The 22293-nt window shown below is 48.6% G+C and overlaps 1 protein-coding gene across 1 annotated transcript in view; it reads right to left on the reverse strand.

Moving 5' to 3' along the window:
- LOC147099528 (SH3 and multiple ankyrin repeat domains protein 2-like) overlaps nucleotides 1–22293 on the reverse strand; it is a 177446-nt gene that overhangs the window by 42600 nt on the left and 112553 nt on the right. The window lies entirely within an intron of this gene.

The following is a 22293-nucleotide window of genomic DNA, read 5'->3' on the forward strand; positions in this document are numbered from 1 at the left end:
CAAAGGATTTTTAGCACATTCCTGGGTAAATGCTGTCCACTGCCCCCCCCCGCCCCGCAACCCCCCACCCCCCTCGAGATGGCGGCAGGGAGGGAAGAGGAACGCTGCACAATTCGGCACGGTAAGTTCCACAGTTGGGGAGCGGGGTAGGGGGTGGGGGGTGGTGACAGCCTTCAGACCCTTTGGCCAGGGCTCCGAGACCCCGACGGAGATCCAATGACTACTGGTGGGAAGTGCGTGGTGGGCCAGGACAGATTCGGGCGTTGTTGCGATGCCCCCATAGTCAAATAGCCCCACTGTTCTGCACGTGAGGAACCGGCCAAGGTTCCCAGAGTAACTCTGGTGGTTGTGGATCTGCAAACCGGCAATTGGGAGGTGGGGAGGCAGGAGGGAGGGAGGGATGGAGGGAGGGAGCAGGGCAATTGGGATCCCCACCAAATTTCAAATTCTTTGGTTTTGCTTCTTCTACACTTTAATTTGCCGCTGGATTGCTCCAACGTGACCAAGTGGATCTACCTCTGCTCGGAGCTGGGACCATGGTGCCATGAATTGAGCCAGGTCTGGTGCAGTCAGGAGGGGGAGAGGGGGAGAAGGAGGAAGGGGGAGAGTGTGGGAGGTGGGTGGCAGTGTTCCCGTTAATTTTTTTTTGGGTGCGCCGCCCCTTGGCCCATTCAAAATGGCGGCTGCGCAGGAGGTCCAGAGGGCTGCGCAGCCACGCAGATTAAAGGGAACGCGGGTGAGGGGTGGAGACGGAAAGGGAGACTCCTGCAACACAGCACAACTGGAAGCCAGAACTGATCTGAAGACACTGAGTGTGAGCCAACAACAACAACCACCACTTGCAGTTATATAGCGCCTTTTAACGCAGTAACATGCCCCCAGGCCCTTCACCGCGGCACGGCATGCCAACATGCACACAGCAAGATCCCACGATCAGGAATACAATGAACGGCCAGTCAATCTGTATTGGTGGTGTTGGCTGGGCAGCGGAACTCCCCTACTCTTCCTTGCATGGTGCCGTGGGATCTTTTACAACAACTCGCATTTATAGAGTGCCTTTAATGTAAGGAAAAGGTCCCCAGGCCCTTCACAGGAGCGAGTATCAAAGAAAATCTGAAAACCAGCCACATAAGGAGATAGTAGGACAGGTAACCAAAAGCTCGGTCAAAGAGGTTGGTTTTCAGGAAGGTCTTAGTGGAGGAGAGAGAGGCGGAGAGATTTAGGCAGGGAATTCCAGAGCTTAGGACCCAGGCAGCTGAAGGCACGGCCACTATCGATGAGGTGAAGGAAGTGGGGCATGCTCGAGAGGTCGGAATTGGAGGAGCGCAGACATCTCGGAGGGTTGTAGGGCTGGAGGAAGTTACAGAGATTAGGGAGGAGTGATTTGAAAACCATGGGTGAAAGTTTTAAATTCGAGGCGTTGCCGGACCGGGAGCCAATGTAGATCAGCGAGCACACGGGTGAATGGGACTTGGTGCGAGTTAGGACACGGGCTGTACAGGGATTGCGATTTCGCGCGGAACCGCACCCCCCCCCCCACCCCCGCCAACTCATTTACTCTTGTACGCATGGCGATCAGTCACCACCAGGACACGCGTGCATCGCTCGCACACGGAAGGCGTGCCGCCACTTGCTGACTGACCGGACACAATCACCGACAGACAGGGCAGCGTCTCGCCCTGGCAGGACACGGGCTCACGCTCACCAGAGGCACACTCGCCGGTCCTCAAAGCCCACATCCGCAGCCCACTGTGCTCACACTCGCATCTGGCTGCCCGAGGGAACACACACACACACACACGCACATATACACACACGCATACACACACACGCACGCACACATATACACACACATACACGCACACACACATATACACGCATACACGCATGCACATATATACACACACACACATAAACACACACACACATGCAGACATATACACGCACGCACACACACACATACACACACATATATAGATATATATATATATACACACAGACATATATACACAGACATATACACGCACACACACATATACACATGCACACATATATATATATATACACAGACATATATACACAGACATACACATGCACACATACACACATATATACACGCACACACGTATAGACACACACGCACACACACACATAGACACATACACGCACATATACACACACAAACACATACATGCACATATACACACACACATACTCGCACACATACACGCACACACACACATACTCGCACACATACACGCGCACACATACACCTATATACAGACATATATACACACACACACGCGCGGTAAACAGTGTGCCGCTCTGCTTTTCAGTCATTAAATTATTTCCAGTCTGAAGGCCCATTTTCTCTCTCCCTGGCGACCTTCTCCACCCCCCCCCACCCCCTCCTCTCTCCGTTTAATCCCTCTATTCACTTGCTACACACTCTGCTGAATGATCAATCAATGAAAACTCAATTCACTCATTCAGATTATTAATGTGCATGCAGAGCTGTGCGACGCAGGCTCTGAATGGGGGGGGGTGGGATGCTGAGGCTGGGCAATAAACAGAAAGGGAGAGAGACAGAGAGCGAGGGGGAGCGAGGGAGCGAGGGAGGGAGGGGAGTGTGTTGAAGGCAAGATGAATGAAAGTAATCAATGAATAAATAAGCGAGTGAATGGAGTGTTAGTCACTGGTCTTAGAGTCTAGGCCTCTGTTAAAAAAGCAGGCCCTTTTCTCCCATACAGTTAAGCATGCTGTCTGTCAGGGACTCGAGAGAAGCCCCCTTTGCCTTCTTTCGTTCAGATTTTTACCTGTAGATATACCATATACTTCTCCTGCGAGGGCCCAGGGCAGGCCAGCTGGAGGAGAACTGAGAATGCATCCCTCCGTTTCCCAAAGCCATGTCTCTATTTCAGCCCTCTGCACATAGACTGAGCACTGGTCCAACATTCTACCGCCTCTTCGAGTGCTGCCACCAGACTGGTTCGGTGAGAGTGCGAGCGTGCTGGAGATGCCGGCAGGAGAGGCAGCACTAGGCAGCTGAGCCAACACAGGGCTTACTCACATCATTGCTTGTCCGTGTTAGCATGCAGAGCCTCCTCACAGGCAGCAACCCCATCAGGGGGACAGAGCAGGATTGACTGCAACACCGGCAGCACAGCACAGCACAGCACAAGCTGATGAATATCATTAGAGAGAGAGGGAGAGAGAGAGAGAGAGAGAGAGGGAGATAGAGAGAGAGAGAGAGAGAGGGAGTTAGAGAGAGAGAGAGAGAGAGAGAGTTAGAGAGAGAGGGAGATAGAGAGAGAGAGAGGGAGATAGAGAGAGAGAGAGGGAGTTAGAGAGAGAGAGAGAGAGAGAGAGAGAGATAGAGGGAGAGAGAGAGAGGCAGAGAGAGATGTAGAGACAGAGAAAGAGACAGAGAGGGAGAGAGAAAGGCAGAGAGGGAGATAGAGAGAGTGACACAGAGAGAAGCAGAGAGAGACAGAGAGAGATAGTGAGAGACAGAGAAAGAGTAAGAGACAGAGAAAGAGAGTGAGACATAGAGAGAGAGTGAGAAAGAGAGAGGCAGAGAGGGAGATAGAGAGAGAGAGAGAGACACAGAGAGAAGACACAGAGGGAGAAAGAGACAGAGAGAGAGAGAGAGATAGTGAGAGACAGAGAAAGAGAGTGAGAGACAGAGAGAGAAGGAGACAGAGACACAGAGGGAGAGAGACAGAGAAAGAGAGTGAGAGACAGAGAAAGAGTGAGAGACAGAGAGTGAGAGACAGAGAAAGAGTGAGAGACAGAGTGGAGAGAGATAGTGAAAGTAAGAGACAGAGACGCACACGCACAGAAAGTTAGAGAGACACAGAGAGAAAGTCAGAGAGAGACAGAAAGAAGTAGAGAGAGAGAAAGAGGAGAGACAGGCAGAGAGGATAGAGAGTGAGAGACAGAGAACGAGGAGAGGGAGCAAAAAAGTGCAGACAGACAGAGTGATGGAAACAAATGAGACAAACACACGGAGACAGATACCAAGAGGGCGAGAGGGAGAGACACACACACACATATCGAATGAGGAGAGAAAGGGAGATAAAGAAAGACAGAGACTGAGATATAGAGAGAGAGACAGAGAGAGAGAGACAGAGAAAGATAGTGACAGAGATGACAGAGAAAAAACTGCTATTGTATAAGCAGAGGCTGCTGTCAGTCTCTGGGCAAAACAACTCAGCAACTCAGTAAAGAACACCAACTACAAATAGTGCGAGGTCCAAACAGAAATATTCACTAAAGTGTCTGCGATAAACATTCACACCAAACACCATCCTGATAACACGTGCTCAAAAACACAATAAATCACAACTCCCACAAAAATATTCTGCATATTAATAAAACTCCACAAAGCCAGTCGTCAGAGTGAACAAGGGCATGAAACTATTCATTAATCTATAACACAATAAGTAAATGTTCACTAACACAGCCGCCTCCTGACACCATCATTCACTAACACAGCCGCCTCCTGACACCATCATTCACTAACACAGCCGCCTCCTGACACCATCATTCACTAACACAGCCGCCTCCTGACACCATCATTCACTAACACAGCCGCCTCCTGACACCATCATTCACTAACACAGCCGCCTCCTGACACCATCATTCACTAACACAGCCGCCTCCTGACACCATCATTCACTAACACAGCCGCCTCCTGACACCATCATTCACTAACACACCAACATCCTGACACCATCATTCACTAACACACCAACATCCTGACACGATCATTCACTAACACAGCCGCCTCCTGACACCATCATTCACTAACACAGCCGCCTCCTGACACCATCATTCACTAACACACCAACATCCTGACACCATCATTCACTAACACACCAACATCCTGACACGATCATTCACTAACACACCAACATCCTGACACGATCATTCACTAACACACCAACATCCTGACACGATCATTCACTAACACAGCCACCTCCTGACACCATCATTCACTAACACAGCCGCCTCCTGACACCATCATTCACTAACACACCAACATCCTGACACGATCATTCACTAACACACCAAGATCCTGACACGATCATTCACTAACACACCCACATCCTGACACGTTCATTCACTAACACAACCTCATCCTGACACGATCATTCACTAACACAACCACATCCTGACACGATCATTCACTAACACACCAACATCCTGACACGATCATTCACTAACACGTCAACATCCTGACACGATCATTCACTAACACACCAACATCCTGACACGATCATTCACTAACACACCAACATCCTGACACGATCATTCACTAACACACCAACATTCTGACACAACCATTCACTAACACAACCACATCCTGACACGATCATTCACTAACACACCAACATCCTGACACAACCATTCACTAACACAACCACATCCTGACACGATCATTCACTAACACAACCACATCCAGACACGATCATTCACTAACACAGCCGCCTTCTGGCACAATCATTCACTAACACAGCCGCCTTCTGACACAATCATTCACTAACACACCAACATCCTGACATGATCATTCACTAACACACCAACATCCTGACACGATCATTCACTAACACACCAACATCCTGACACGACCATTCACTAACACACCAACATCCTGGCACGATCATTCACTAACACACCAACATCCTGACACGATCATTCACTAATACACCAACATCCTGACACAATCATTCACTAACACACCAACATCCTGACACGATCATTCACTAACACACCAACATCCTGACACCATCATTCACTAACACACCAACATCCTGACACGATCATTCACTAACACACCAACATCCTGACATGATCATTCACTAACACACCAACATCCTGACACGATCATTCACTAACACACCAACATCCTGGCATGACCATTCACTAACACACCAACATCCTGGCACGATCATTCACTAACGCAACCGCATCCTGACACGATCATTCACTAACACACCAACATCCTGATACGATCATTCACTAACACACCAACATCCTGACACGATCATTCACTAACACACCAACATCCTGACACGATCATTCACTAGCACAGCCACATCCTGACATGATCATTCACTAACACAACATCCTGACATGATCATTCACTAACACAACCACATCCTGACACGATCATTCACTAACACAACATCCTGACACGATCATTCACTAACACAACATCCTGACACGATCACTCACTAACACACCAACATCCTGACATGATCATTCACTAACACAACATCCTGACACGATCACTCACTAACACACCAACATCCTGACACGATCATTCACTAACACACCAACATCCTGACACGATCAATCACTAACACACCAACATCCTTACACAATCAATCACTAACACACCAACATCCTGACACAAATATTCACGACCACAGCAAATTTTAGGGACACTCATTCCTTAGCACAGGGACATCCCGACACACCCAAACACTATTAGTGAGATTATGATGCACTCATTCACTAACACACCAACATCCTGATACACTCATTCCTTAGCGCAGGAACATCCCTATGCACTGAAAACCTAACAGTAATATTGTGCGCCGCACACGTTCACTAATATGGATATATCCTGACACCAATATTCACAATCACAGCAATATCCTGACACCAATATTCACCAACACACCAACTTCCTGACACAAACATTCATGGACATACAAACATCCTGCGTGCAATGCCATGGGAGATCATAGAAAAATCGGAGCAGGAGTAGGCCATTCGGCCCTTCGAGCCTGCTCCGCCATTCAATATGATCATGGCTGATCCTCTATCTCAATACCATATTCCCGCTCTCTCCCCATACCCCTTGATGCTTTTGTGTCTAGAAATCTATCTATCTCCTTCTTAAATATATTCAGTGACTTGCCTCCACAGCCTTCTGTGATAGAGAATTCCACAGGTTCACCACCCACTGAATGAAGAAATTTCTCCTCATCTCAGTCCTAAATGTCCTACCCCGTATCCTGAGACTGTGACCCCTCGTTCTAGACCCCCCAGCCAAGGGAAACATCCTCCCCGCATCCAGTCTGTCTAGCCCTGTCAGAATTTTATATGTTTCAATGAGATCCCCTCTCATTCTTCTAAACTCTAGTGAATACAGGCCGAGTAGACCCAACCTCTTCGCATACGACAGTCCTGCCATCCCAGGAATCAGTCTGGTGAACCTTCGCTGCACTCGCTCTATGGCAAGTATATCCTTTCTTAGGTAAGGAAGATCGACTCGTACCCTTAAATAGCACTGACATGCAATTATCCAATCCCACCATTAGTTGCTCCCTGCATGCATCCTGGTCTGTAGCTGGGCTGATGCTGATGAGCTGACCCTGGTTGCCAATAGCCCTTGTTCATTTGAGAGTGTCCAAAGCCCACGATAGCCATTCGGAGCAAAATTACACCAATGTTGGAACATCTAGGCCACTGTCTCAGTCAGGTGGAGGTCTTTGACTCCATGGCCCAGAAATTCGGGTCCCAACGCGCGAGTACGCACGGGGTACTCACGCGTAGGCCCAACGAAAGAGCTGGTTTCGTGCATGCACCGCGCATGCGCAGGAAACCGGCACTTCCGTTCCCCTGAAAGAAGGGGTTCAGAAGTCGAAAGCGTGCGCCGGAGAGGCAGCGTGCGCCGGAGAGGCAGCGTGCGCCGGAGAGGCAGCACGTGCACATTGAACTTACATTTTTTTTCCAGGTTTTTCCGGGAGGGTAAGTCTCCAGCAGTTACACTTTTAAAAAGCAGGTAAGTGGTGAATTAATTAAAATTAAAACATTATTACTTTAAAGAAAGGTAAGTTTATTTTTAGCCCCGTTAGAAAATGTAATTAATTTTTTCAAAAATTTAAATTATTGTTTAAAATAGTTATTTCATGTAATTTATAGTTTATTTTAAAAATGTGATTTAAAAAAATTTTTATTTGAAGTTTTAGTGATGTTTTGGGGCTTATTGCATTTATAGGTTTGACAGCTCTTCCTGTCAAACTTATGAATGAAGCATTCCCTGCTACCATTGGCTCTCCACGGCCCACGTGATCCCAGGGGACGCTTCGAACTAACTGTGCCCCTGGGATACGCAAGCACTGCGCGCCGGCAGTTGGAGCAGGCCCAGGATCGGAATCCCACGCGGGCCCACAGCACAACGGCCGGCGCGCGAGGCAAGTGCTGGTCGGGGGCTTGCACCCGCGGGAAGCCCCCGACCCAAATTTCTGGGCCCATAACTCTATCGTTTGCCAACAGCTGAAGAAAGTGAGCATGGAGATAAATAATCAGATAGTTGTTGAGGTTATCCCCGATTCTTTGTTACGTTGCTCTGGAGGACTCTCTCTCTCTTGATCTTTACTTACAACCGCTTTACAACCCATTCCTGGCCTTTCCCCACCCACCACTCCATCACTCTTTGCTGTGTCCAAATTCTTCCTTCTCTTAGCTTCCCTCATTATTGTCCCCGGGTATGTGAACCCTTCACTATCAGGAACAAATTTGCCTGGGTCAGCTTGGTCAATTGGCCGTCCTAATTTCAGAACCTTCAAAGGAGGTCATCCAGCAAATGCTGATCCATTCCAAAGCCCAACTTCCTTCAGCTTTCCTCAGGAACTTCACTTCCTGACACCTGGTCCCACCATTGTCTTTATTCCTCTCCTTCATTCATCCGTCTCTCGGTTGAGACGTTAAACCGAGGTCCCGGCTGCCTTCTCAGGTGGACGTAAAAGGTCCCGCGGCCCCTATTTGAAAGAAGAGCAGCGGAGTTCTCCCCGGTGTCCTGGGGCCAATATTTATCCCTCAATCCAACATCACCGAAAAAAAACTGATGATCTGGTCATTATCACATTGCTGCTTGTGGGAGCTTGCTGTGCACAAAAATTGGCTGCCGCGTTTCCTACATGACAACAGTGACTGCACTTCCAAAAGTGTTTCATTGCCTGTGAAGCGCTTCGGGACGTCCTGAGGCTGTGAAAGGCGCTACATAAATGCAAGTTCTTTCTTTCTTTCATTCCCTCTGAACAGCGCCAGTAACCTCCCTGCATCACATGGCGCAACGCAACTGAGCATTGCTTCAAGGCGACCTCACGGAATCATTGTTAAAGGCACGCGCCAGTCACTTCTGTAGTGGGGTGAACGATCTCCCACCGTACCTTCACCCCGGGAGAAGCAGCACAGACACCATTTCTCCAGGGGTTTTTGCTAATCGGCAGATTCTCCCCCATAACATCAGCGATTCCTCTTCTGATGTCTCTCTGTCTGTTTCATTAACCCATTTAGTGCCTCCATTAATAGAGAAACGACTTATGAACCCCATTAAATGTTCATCCGCCGTTATTGCCAGCAGTAATTTCTAGCTAATCGTCCTGGTCTTCTGCACAAAAAGATGCCCTTACCCAAGGAGGGATATACTTGCCTTGGAGGCGGTGCAACGCAGATTCACTAGATTGATTCCTGGGATGAGAGGGTTGTCCTATGAGGAGAGATTGTGTAGAATGGGCCTTTACTCTCTGGAGTTTGGAAGAATGAGTGATCTCATTGAAATGTATAAAATTCTTAGAGAGCTTGACAGGGTAGATACTGAGAGGCTGTTTCCCCTGGCTAGAGAGTCTAGACCCAGGGGGCATAGTCTCAGGATAAGGGGTTGGTTGGCCAGTTAGGACTGAGGTAAGGAGGAATTTCTTCACCCTGGCTGTTCCCCCTGGTACGGCCCTCATCTTCGCTCCCTTAAATCTAAGGGACGCAGACTCGAACGGATATGGCGGACAACTGGTTTAGCCATTCACCGCCAGATCTGGCTGGACCACATAAAGCACTATCGGGCCGTGCTCTCGTCTGCCAAAATTGTTCACTATTCCAGATACATTCTGGAATGCAAAGATAAACCCTGGCTTCTATTCTCCACTGCTAATCGTCTTCTTAAACCCCTCTTCCCTGTCTCCTCCACCCTCACCTCCGATAACAAGTGTGAGGAGCTCATGGACTTCTTTGTCTCTAAGATGGAGACCATCCGTTCAGCTGCCTCTGTCACTTCCCTTCCTTCCCCTAGCCCACCAGGCCAAACTTCCTCTAAGATTCCTCCCTGGCCTAGCCCCGAACTCACATCTTTCTCCAGTTTCTCTCCGATCTCCTTCAAAACCTCTCTGCGCTCATCTTGTCCATGAGACCCACCTCCTGCTCCCTCGACCCTAGTCACACCAAACTGATGACCACCCAACTTCCTTTTCTGGCTCCCATGTTAGCTGATATTGTTAACGGTTCTCTCTCCTCAGGTACTGTCCCCCTCTCCCTCAAATCTGCCGTCATCACCCCTCTCCTCAAAAAACCAAACCTTGATCCCTCCGTCCTTGCAAACTGCCGCCCCATCTCCAACCTCCCTTTCCTCTCCAAAGTCCTTGAACGTGTTGTCGCCTCCCAAATCCGTGCTCATCTTTCCCGCAATTCCATGTTTGAATCCCTCCAATCAGGCTTCCGCCCTTGCCACAGTCCCGAAACCGCTCTCATCAAAGTCACAAATGACATCCTTTGTGACTGTGACAAAGGTAATCTATCCCTCCTCGTCCTTCTCGACCTGTCTGCAGCCTTTGACACGGTTGACCACGCCATCCTCCTCCAACGCCTCTCCACCGTCGTCCAGCTGGGTGGGACTGCACTCGCCTGGTTCCATTCTTATCTATCTAATTGGAGCCAGAGAATCACCTGCAACGGCTTCTCTTCCCGCTCCCGCATCCCGGCTACCGACCACAGAGCACATATACCAGAAACGCTGTCTACGGAGGTCACGGTCCATCATCAAAGACCCTACCCACCCCAGCCACAGTCTGTTCGCCCTCCTACCATCTGGGAGACGCTACAGATGCATTCGCACCCGTACGACCAGATTTAGGAACAGCTTCTTTCCCAGGGCTGTCATCCTACTGAACTCCACAAATAAACTCTAAAGCCTGCACATCTGCCAATGCACTTTATTATGGTCATATTTATGTTAATATACTACAAGCCAAATGTATGTTGAATGTTTAAATGTCTTAATCCAAATGTACACTCTCGGGAGCCGCAAGCCTACATTTCGTTGTACTGCACTTGTGCACTAACAATGACAATAAAAGTTGATTTTGATTTTTTGATTTTGATTACCTCTGGTGTCCCCCAAGGATCTATCCTTGGCCCCCTCCTATTTCTCATCTACTTGCTGCCCCTTGGCGACATCATCCGAAAACACAGCGTCAGTTTCCACATGTACGCTGACGACACCCAGCTCTACCTCACTACCTCTCCTCTCGACCCCTCCACGGTCTCTAAATTGTCAGACTGCTTGTCCGACATCCAGTTCTGGATGAGCAGAAATTTTCTCCAATTAAATATTGGGAAGACCGAAGCCATTATTATCGGTCCCCGCCACAAACTCCGTTCCCTCGCCACCGACTCCATCCCTCTCCCTAACATCTGTCTGAGGCTGAACCACACTGTTCGCAACCTTGGTCTCATATTTGATTCTGAAATGAGCTTCCGACCACATATCCGCAGCATAACAAAGACCACCTATTTCCACCTCCGTAACATCGCCCGTCTCAGCTCTTGCCTCAGCTCATCCGCTGCTAAAACCCTCATCCATGCCTTTGTTACCTCTAGACTTGACTATTCCAACGCACTCCTGGCTGGCCTCCCACATTACACCCTACGTAAACCTGAGGCCATCCAAAACTCGGCTGCCCGTGTCCTAACTCGCACCAAGTCCCGTTCACCCATCACCCCCTGTGCTCGCTGACCTACATTGGCTCCCGGTTAAGCAGCGCCTCGATTTCAAAATTCTCATCCTTGTTTTCAGATCCCTCCATGGCCTCGCCCCTCCCTATCTCTGTAATCTCCTTCAGCCCCACAACCCCCCCCCCCCCGAGATATCTGCGCTCCTCCAATTCTGCCCTCTTGAGCATCCCTGATTATAATCGCTCAACCACTGGTGGCCGTGCCTTCTGTTGCCTGGGCCCTGAGCTCTGGAATTCCCTGCCTAAACCTCTCCGCCTCGCTACCTCTCTCTCCTCCTTTAAGACGCTCCTTAACACATACCTCTTTGACCAAGCTTTTGGTACCTGCCCTAATTTATCCTTATATGGATCGGTGTCAAAACACTCCTGTGCAGCACCTTGGGACGTTTTACTAGGTTAAAGGCGCTATATAAATACAAGTTGTTGTTGTTGTTGTAGTACAGTGTCTAGACCCAGGGGTCACAGTCTCAGGATAAGGGATCGGCTATTTAGGACTGAGATGAGGTGGAATTTCTTCACTCAGAGGATGGTGAGTCGTTGAGTATTTTCAAGACCGAGATCGATAGATTTTTGCAGACTAAGGGAGTCAAGGATCGGGTGAGAAAGTGGAGTTGAGGTAGAAGATCAGCTAGGTTCTTATTGAGGGGCCGTGTGGCCGACTCCTGCTCCTTATGTTCTTATCCTTCCCCCCACGCTTTAATTAAAACAAAGAATAACAGGGACTTGACCGTGGAGTGGGTAAGACAGGCCTTGCATCCACCTGGGACCTGGTTGTAAATGAGATTGGGCCGTCGCAATCTAGTTGTGTCAGCTGTGGCTCAGTGGGCCGCACCCTCGCCTCCGAGTCAGGAGGTTGCGGGTTCAAGTCCCCACTCCAGGGACTTCAGCACATAAAGCTAGGCTGACACTCCAGCGTGGTGCTGAGGGAGTGCTGCACTGTCGGAGGTGCCGTCTTTTGGATGAGACGTTAAACCGAGGCCCCTGTCTGCTCTCTCAGGTGGACGTAAAAGATCCCGTGGCACTATTTTGAAGAAGAGCAGGGGGAGTTCTCCCCGGTGTCCTGGGGCCAATATTTATCCCTCAACCAACATCACTAAAACAGATTATCTGCTCATTATCACATTGCTGTTTCACAGAAATCACAGAAACCCCACAGTGCAGATAGAGGCCATTTCGGCCCATCGAGCCTGCACCGACACATATCCCACCCGATCCCCGTAACCCCTACACCAACACATATCCCACCCTATCCCCGTAACCCCACATATTTAATCCCCCCTAACACTAAGGGTCAATTTATCATAGCCAATCAACCTAACCCGCACATCTTTGGACTGTGGGAGGAAACCGGAGCACCCGGAGGAAACCCACGCAAACACGGGGAGAATGTGCAAACTCCACACAGACAGTCGCCCGAGGCCGGATTCGAACCCGGGTCCCTGGTGCTGTGAGGCAACAGTGCTAACCACTATGCCACCGTGTTTGTGGGAGCTTGCTGTGCGCAAATTGCCTGCCGCGTTTCCCACATTACACTGTAAAGCGCTTTGAGACGTCCGGTGGTCGTAAAAGGCGCTATATAAATGCAAGTCTTTCTTTCTTTTTCTTTCATGGCTCAATGGGTGGCACAGAAGGTAGTGACTGGTTCAAGTCTTACTCCAGAGACTTGAGCACAAGATCTACACTGACACTCCCAGCCTTTAAGATTGTGAAAGGGCTCGATAGGGTAGACGTAGAGATGATGTTTCCATATGTGGGGCGAGACCAGAACTAGGGGCCATCAATATAAGATAGTCACGAATAAGTCCAATAGGGAATTCAGGAGAAACTTCTTTACCCAGAGAGTGGTGAGAATGTGGAACTCGCTACCACAGGGAATAGCATAGATGCATTTAAGGGACATGAGGGAGAAAGGAATAGAAGGATGTGCTGATAGGGTGAGATGAAGTAAGGTGGGAGGAGGCTCGTGTGGAGCATAAACACCAGCATAGACCTCTGTCTGTCCTGTAAATACTAGGCCAGAACTTCGGGTCCCCACGGGTGAGTACGCGCTGGGTACTCACGCGTAGGCCCAACGAAAGTGCCGGTTTCGTGCATGCACTGCACATGCCCGGGAAACCGGAACTTCCGTTCCCTTAAAGGAAGGGGTTCACAGGTCGAACGCGTGCGCCGGAGAGGCAGCGCGTACGCCTGGAACTTTTGTTTTTTTTGCAGGTTTCTCTGGGAGGCTAAGTCTCCAGGAGCTACGCTTCTAAAAAGCAGTCACAAGGCCTGCTTTTAACAAGGCAAGTGGTGAATTAAGTAAAATTAAAACTTTTTTTCCACAGGTTTATTATTTTTAAATACTTTAAAGAAAGGTAAGTTTATTTTTAGCCCCGTTAAAAACTGTAATTAATTTTTTCAAAAATGTAAATTATTGTTTAATATAGTTATTTTATGTAATTTATAGTTATTTTTAAAATGTGATTTAAAAAAAAAAATGTATTTGAAGTTTTAGTGATGTTTTGGGGCTGAACTGTATTCATAGATTTGACAGCTCTTCCTGTCAAATCTATGAATAGAGATTCCCTGCTACCATTGGCTCCCCATGGCCCACGTGATCCCAGGGGACGCTGCGAACTAACTGCGCCCCTGGGATACGCAAGCACTGCGCGCCGGCAGCTGGAGCAGGCCCAGGATCGGAATCCCACGCGGGCCCACAGCTCAACGGCCGGCGCGCTAGGTAAGTGCAGGTCGGAGGCTTGCACCCGCGGGAAGCCTCCGACCCGAATTTCTGGGCCAATGTAATATTTATCCATTAGCCAACAGCACTAGGAAAAAAAACAGATTAGCTGGTCGTTATCATGTCTGTGGGACCTTGCTGGGTGTAAAATTGGCTGCCGCGTTTCCTACATTACAACAGTCCATTTATAACGGGCAAAAGTTGACATAAAAGTGCGAAGACAGGACGTAAGACTTTGAATTGTGTAGTCACTGTTGTAATATTGTTCTGTTCCCTCGTCCTGCTCCTGATCACCGCCCCGTGACCCCAATGATGACAGGAGAGTCCAGGACTGGGCCGCATTTCACAGTCGATCGCCCTGCCAGCATAGCGCTGGTGCCTGGTGAAGTACGGTCACTTGGACGAGGGAACATGAAGAGACCCAGCAAGAGTCGGCGGGGGAGAAAGTTAAAGAGGAAGAAAAACGGGAAAAAAAAAATCTATCGTACGAGTGAGCCCGGATATCCGAATCACGACACACGCTCCAGAAACGAAGCGTGGTGTGTGAGGGGAAAAATCGACAATCCGGGTCTTTTTTATGCCAACGGCAAGGTTTAGAATTGTGCCACATTGTTCCACGTCCCCATTTACGATGAGAACTCCCCGTGGAAATTTGTCATGCTGTAATTACACCCTCGTGCCAGTGGTGGTGCTGCCGTGCCTCCGATTTGTGAATGAAAGACTTTGCACAGGATTACCCAGGATATAGGGCACAGAAACAGGCCATTCGGCCCAACCAGTCCATGCCGGCGTTTATGCTCCACTCGAGCCTCCTCCCGTCTTTCCTCATCTAGATCTATCAGCGTAACCCTCTATTCCCTTCTCCCTCATATGCTTGTCTAGCCTCCCCTTAAATGCATCGATACTATTCGCTTCAACCACTCCCTGTGGTAGCGAGTTCCACATTCTCACCACTCTCTGGGTAAAGAAGTTTCTTCTGAATTCCCGATTTGATTTCTTGGTTGCATTTCTACAGCGCCTTTCACGACCTCAGGACGTCTCAAAGCGCTTTACAGCCAATGAAGTACTTTTGAAGTGTAGTCTCTGTCGTAATGTAGGAAACGCGGCAGCCAATTTGTGCACAGCAAGCTCCCACAAACAGCATTATGATAATGACCAGAAACTTATAAAATTCTAACAGAACTAGACAGACTAGATGCAGGAAGGATGTTCCCGATGATCGGGGAGTCCAGAACCAGGGGTCACAGTCTAAGGATAAGGGGTAAGCCGTTTAGGACTGAGATGAGGAGGAATTTCTTCACCCAGAGAGTGGTGAACCTGTGGGATTCTCTACCACAGAAGACAGTTGAGGCCAATTCATTAAATATATTCAAGAAGGAGTTAGATATATTTCTTAATGCTAAAGGGATCAAGGGATATGGGGAGAAAGCAGGGACAGGGTACTGAATTTGGATGATCAGCCATGATCTCATTAAATGGCGGAGCAGGCTCGAGGGGCCGAATGGCCTACTCCTGCTCCTATCTTCTATGTTTCTATCATCTGTGGGGTTTCTTTTTAAGTCATTTTGAATGAGGGATAAATATTGGCCAGGACACCGGGGAGAACTCTCCCCTGCTCTTCTTCAAAATAGTGGTCATGGGATCTTTTATGTGCACCCGAGAGGGCAGACGGGGCCTCGGTTTCACAGAAATCACAGAATCCTCACAGTGCAGATAGAGGCCATTTCGGCCCATCGAGCCTGCACCGACACATATCCCACCCTATCCCTGCAACCCCACGTATTTAATCCCCCTAACACTAAGGGTCAATTTATCATAGCCAATCAACCTAACCCGCACATCTTTGGACTGTGGGAGGAAACCGGAGCACCCGGAGAAAACCCACGCAAACACGGGGAGAATGTGCAAACTCCACACAGACAGTCGCCCGAGGCCGGATTCGAACCCGGGTCTCTGGTGCTGTGAGGCAACAGTGCTAACCACTATGCCACCGTCTCATCCGAAAGACGGCACCTCCGGCAGTGCGGCGCTCCCTCAGCACTGCACTTGGAGCGTCAGCCTAGATTTCTCTGCTCAAGACTCTGGAGTGGGGTCTTGAACCCACGACCTTCTGACCCAGAAGCGAGAGCGCTGCCCACTGAGCCGAGCCCCTTAGCCTGTACTGCGGAGAAACCCCTGTGCCCCAACCAATCTACTCCACTGCTCCCCAACCAATCTACTCCACTGCTCCCCAAACTGCCCCAAGTACTGCTGTTTAACTATAAATAATAATATAAAATCCAATGATCATATAAAACGGAGGACGGAATGTACGACTTTAAACCTGCATTACATCTGTGCACACTGGCCCAATTACCCCATAACGCTGCTTCACCTGCGACTTTACTCGGTCTCGCTCCCCGTGCGAAGTGCCAAGGGAGGTCGGCTAATAAAATACCTCGAGGCCTTGGAGCGGGTGCAGAGGAGGTTGACTAGCGTTAGCCCCTGTACCTGTACAGTACACACTGGGTAAAAGGGAACGATTCACTCCTGTCTGTCACCATGCGGCTCGTGTGTGTCTGTGTGTTGGCTCCTGTACATGTACAGTACACACTGGGTAAAAGGGAATGATTCACTCTTGTCTAGGACTGTACGGCCCGTGTGTGTCTCAGTGTCAGCTCCTGTACATGTACACTACACGCAGGGTAAAAGGGAACGATTCACTCCTGTCTGGTACTGTACGGCCCGTGTGTGTCTCAGTGTCAGCTCCTGTACATGTACAGTACACACAGGGTAAAAGGGAATGACTCACTCCTGTCTGGTACTGTGCGGCCCGTGTGTGCCTCAGTGTCGGCTCCTGTACATGTACAGTACACACGGGGTAAAAGGGAACGATTCACTCCTGTCTGGGACTGTACGGCCCTTGTGTGTCTCAGTGTCAGCTCCTGTACATGTACAGTACACACAGGGTAAAAGGGAACGATTCACTCCTGTCTGGGACTGTACGGCTCGTGTGTGTCTCAGTGTCAGCCTCTGTACATGTACAGTACACAGAGGGTAAAACATAGAAACATAGAAGATAGGAGCAGGAGTAGGCCATTCGGCCCTTCGAGCCTGCTGCGCCATTCAATGAGATCATGGCTGATCATCCAAATTCGGTACCCTGTCCCTGCCTTCTCCCCATATCCCTTGATCCCTTTAGCCTGAAGAAATATATCCAACTCTTTCTTGAATATATTTAATGAACTGGCCTCCACTGCCCTCTGTGGCAGAGAATTCCACAGGTTCACCACTCTCTGGGTGAAGAAATTCCTTCTCATTTCAGTCCTAAATGGCTTACCCCTTATCCTTAGACTATGACCGCTGGTTCTGGACTCCCCGGCCATCAGAAACATCCTTTCTGCATCTAGTCTGTCCAGACCTGACAGAATTTTATAGGTTTCGATGAGATCCCCTCTCAATCTTCTAAACTCCAGTGAGTATAAGCCCAATTGACACAATCTCTCCTCGTACGTCATTCCTGCCATCCCAGGTATCAGCCTGGTGAATCTTCGCTGCACTCCCTCCATGGCAAGAACGTCCTTCCTCAGGCAAGGTGACCAAAACTGCACACAATACTCAAGGTGCGGTCTCACCAAGGCCCTGTACAACTGCAGCAAGACATCCTTGTTCTTGTACTCGAACCCTCTTGCTACGAAGGCCAACATACCATTTGCCTTCTTAACCGCCTGCTGCACCTGCATGCTTACCTTCAGCGACTGGTGCACAAGAACACCCAGGTCTCTTTGCACTTCCCCTTCTCCCAATCTATTGCCATTCAAATAATAATCTGCCTTCCTGTTTTTGACATCAAAGTGGATAACCTCACACTTATCCACATTATAGTGCATTTGCCATGTTTCTGCCCAATCACCCAACCTGTCCAAATCGTACTGGAGTTTCATGACATCCTCCTCACAGCTTACCCTCCCACCCAGCTTTGCGTCATCTGCAAATTTGGAGATATTACATCCAATTCCCTCGTCCAGATCATTAATATATATTGTGAACAGCTGGGGTCCTAGGACCGATCCTTGCGGTACCCCACTAGTCACTGCCTGCCACTCGGAAAACGACCCGTTTATTCCAACTCTTTGCTTTCTGTCCGCCAACCAGTTCTCTATCCAAGTCAATACCTTGCCCCCAATCCCATGTGCCTTAATTTTGCACGCTAACCTCTTATGCGGGACCTTATCGAAAGCTTTCTGAAAGTCCAAATACACCACATCCACTGGTTCTCCCTTATCTATTTTACCAGTTACATCCTCAAAAAATTCCAGTAGATTAGTCAAGCATGATTTACCTTTTGTAAATCCATGTTGACTTTGTCCGATCCTGTCACTGCTTTCCAAGTGCTCTGCTATTACATCTTTTATAATGGACTCTAGCATTTTCCCCACTACCGATGTCAGGCTTACCGGTCTATAATTCCCCGCTTTTTCTCTGCCACCTTTTTTGAATAGTGGGGTAACATTAGCTACCCTCCAATCCATGGGTACTGTTCCAGAGTCTATCGAGTTCTGGAAGATGACCAGCAATGCATCTACTATTTCCAGGGCAAATTCCTTAAGTACCCTGGAATGTAGATGATCAGGCCCTGGGGATTTATCGGCCTTCAGTCCCATCAATTCTCCTAACACCATTTCCCTACAAATACTGATTTCTTTCAGTTCCACCCTTTCATCAGACCCTATGTTCCGCGGTATTTCTGGGAGGTTATTTTTGTCCTCCTTTGTGAAGACAGAACCAAAGTATGTATTTAGTTGGTCTGCCATTTCTTTGCTCCCTATTATAAATTCCCCCGATTCTGACTGTAAGGGACCTACGCTTGACTTCACCAATCTTTTTCTCTTTACATATCTATAAAAGCTTTTACAGTCAGTTTTTATGTTCCCTGAAAGCTTACTCTCATATTCTATTTTCCCTTTCTTAATTAATCCCTTTGGCCTCCTTTGTTGAATCCTAAACTGCTCCCAATCCTCGGGATTATTGCTTTTTCTGGCCAATTTGTATGTGCTCTCCTTGGATCTTATGCTATCCCTAATTTCCCATGTTAGCCACGGTTGAGTCACCTTTTTTGTTTTATTTTTATGCCAAACTGGGATGAACAACTTCTGTAGTTCATTCATTCGGTCTTTGAATGTTTGCCATTGCCTATCCACCGTCAAACCTTTGAGTGACATTCCCCAATCAATCCTACCCAACTCGCTCCTCAGACCATCGTAGTTTCCTTTATTTAAATTGAGGACCCTAGTTTCTGAGTCAACTACTTCATTCTCCATCTTAATGAAGAATTCGATCATATTATGATCGCTCCGACCCAAGGGGCCTCGTACAACAAGATTGCTAATTAATCCTTTCTCGTTACATAATACCCAGTCTAAGATGACCTGATCTCTGGTTGGTTCCTCGACATATTGGTCCAGGAAACCATCCCGTAAACACTCCAGGAATTCCTCCTCCACCGTATTGTTACTAATTTGGTTAGCCCAATCTATATGTAGATTAAAGTCGCCCATGATGACTGCTGTGCCCTTATTGCACGCTTCTTTAATTTCCCTTTTAATGCTATCCCCAACCTCCGCCTTACTGTTTGGAGGTCTATATACCACTCCCACTAATGTTTTTTTCCCCTTAGTATTTCTCAATTCTACCCATACAGATTCCACCTCATCAGAGCTAATATCCTTCATTACAATTGTGTTAATCCCTTCTTTAACCAGTAATGCTATCCCTCCTCCCTTTCCTTTTTGCCTATCTTTCCTGAATATCGAATACCCCTGGATGTTGAGTTCCCAGTCTTGGCCGTCCTTGAGCCACGTTTCCATAATCCCAACCAAATCATATTCGTTTACCTCTATTTGCGCAGCCAATTCATCCACCTTATTACAAATGCTCCTCGCATTAAGACACAAAGCCTTCAGGCTTGTTTTTTTAACGCTCTTAGACCTATTAGAATTATTATTTACTGTGGCCACGTTTGATTTAAACCGTTGATTTCTCTGACTGCCACTTTTGTTTTTCTCCTTCCTATCTTTTGCTTTTATCCTTGTTTCCCTTTCCTCTGTCTCCCTGCTCAGGTTCCCAACCCCCTTCCATTTTAGTTTAAACCCTCCCCCAGAGCACTAGCAAACACTCCCCCTAGGACATCGGTTCCAGCCCTGCCCAGGTGCAGACTGTCCGGTTTGAACTGGTCCCACCTCCCCCAGAACCGGTTCCAATGTCCCAGGAACTTGAATCCCTCCCCCTGGCACCATTCCTCCAGCCACGTATTCATCTGAAGTATCCTTCTATTTCTACTCTGACTAGCACGTGGCACTGGTAGCAATCCTGAGATTACTACCTTTGAGTTCCTGTTTTTTAATTTACCTCCTAACTCCCTATATTCCGCTTTTAGGACCTCATCCCGCTTTTTACCTATATCGTTGGTGCCTATATGCACCACGACAACTGGCTGTCCTCCCCTTCCAAGATGTTCTGCAGCCGCTCGGAGACATCCTTGACCCTTGCACCAGGGAGGCAACACACCATCCTGGAGTCTCGTTTGCGGCCGCAGAAACACCTATCTATTCCCCTTACAATTGAATCCCCTATTACTATAGCTCTACCACTCTTTTTCCTCCCATTCTGTGCAGCAGAGCCACCCCTGGTGCCAGGAAGTTGGCTGCTGCTGCCTTCCTCTGATAAGCCATCCCCCCCAGTACTCAAAGTGGTATGTCTGTTGGAGAGGGGGATGGCCACAGGGGACCCCTGCACTACCTGCCTGCGCCTAGTACTCTGCCTGTTGGTCACCCGTTCCCTTTCTTCCTGTCCAACCTCTACCTGCAGTGTGTCCAACTCTGTAAACGTGCTATTCACGATGTCCCGAGCATCGTGAGCGCTCCAGTATGCATCCAATCGCAGCTCCAGTGCCGCAATGCGGTCTGTCAGTAGCTGCAGCTGGGTGCACTTCCTGCACATGTAGTTGTCAGGGACACAGGAAGTGTCCCTGAGTTCCCACATCTCGCAGGAGGAGCAGATCACGGGGCCGGGCCGTCCTGCCATGACTTACCCTTTAATTAATTGAGTTTAAATTAAATCAATCAATCCCACTAATTACACTACAGTGTAAAGGGAACGATTCACTCCTGTCTGGTACTGTATGGCCCGTGTGTGTCTCAGTGTCGGCTCCTGTACATGTACAGTACACACAGGGTAAAAGGGAACGATTCACTCCTGTCTGGTACTGTATGGCCCGTGTGTGTCTCAGTGTCGGCTCCTGTACATGTACAGTACACACAGGGTAAAAGGGAACGATTCACTCCTGTCTGGTACTGTATGGCCCGTGTGTGTCTCAGTGTCAGCTCCTGTACATGTACAATACACAGGGTAAAAGGGAACGATTCACTCCTGTCTGGTACTGTACGGCCCATGTGTGTCTCAGTGTCAGCTCCTGTACATGTACAGTACACACAGGGTAAAAGGGAACGATTCACTCCTGTCTGGTACTGTACGGCCCATGTGTGTCTCAGTGTCAGCTCCTGTACATGTACAATACACAGGGTAAAAGGGAACGATTCACTCCCATCTGGTACTGTACGGCCCGTGTGTGTGTCAGTATCAGCTCCTGTACATGTACAGTACACACAGGGTAAAAGGGAACGATTCACTCCCGTCTGGGACTGTACGGCCCGTGTGTGTGTCAGTATCAGCTCCTGTACATGTACAGTACACACAGGGTAAAAGGGAACGATTCACTCCTGTCTGGTACTATCC

This window comes from Somniosus microcephalus, chromosome 28 (assembly GCF_052327205.1).
Source record: "Somniosus microcephalus isolate GS21.2 chromosome 28, FLI_Smic_1.0, whole genome shotgun sequence".
In the NCBI taxonomy this organism is placed as follows: domain Eukaryota; kingdom Metazoa; phylum Chordata; class Chondrichthyes; order Squaliformes; family Somniosidae; genus Somniosus; species Somniosus microcephalus.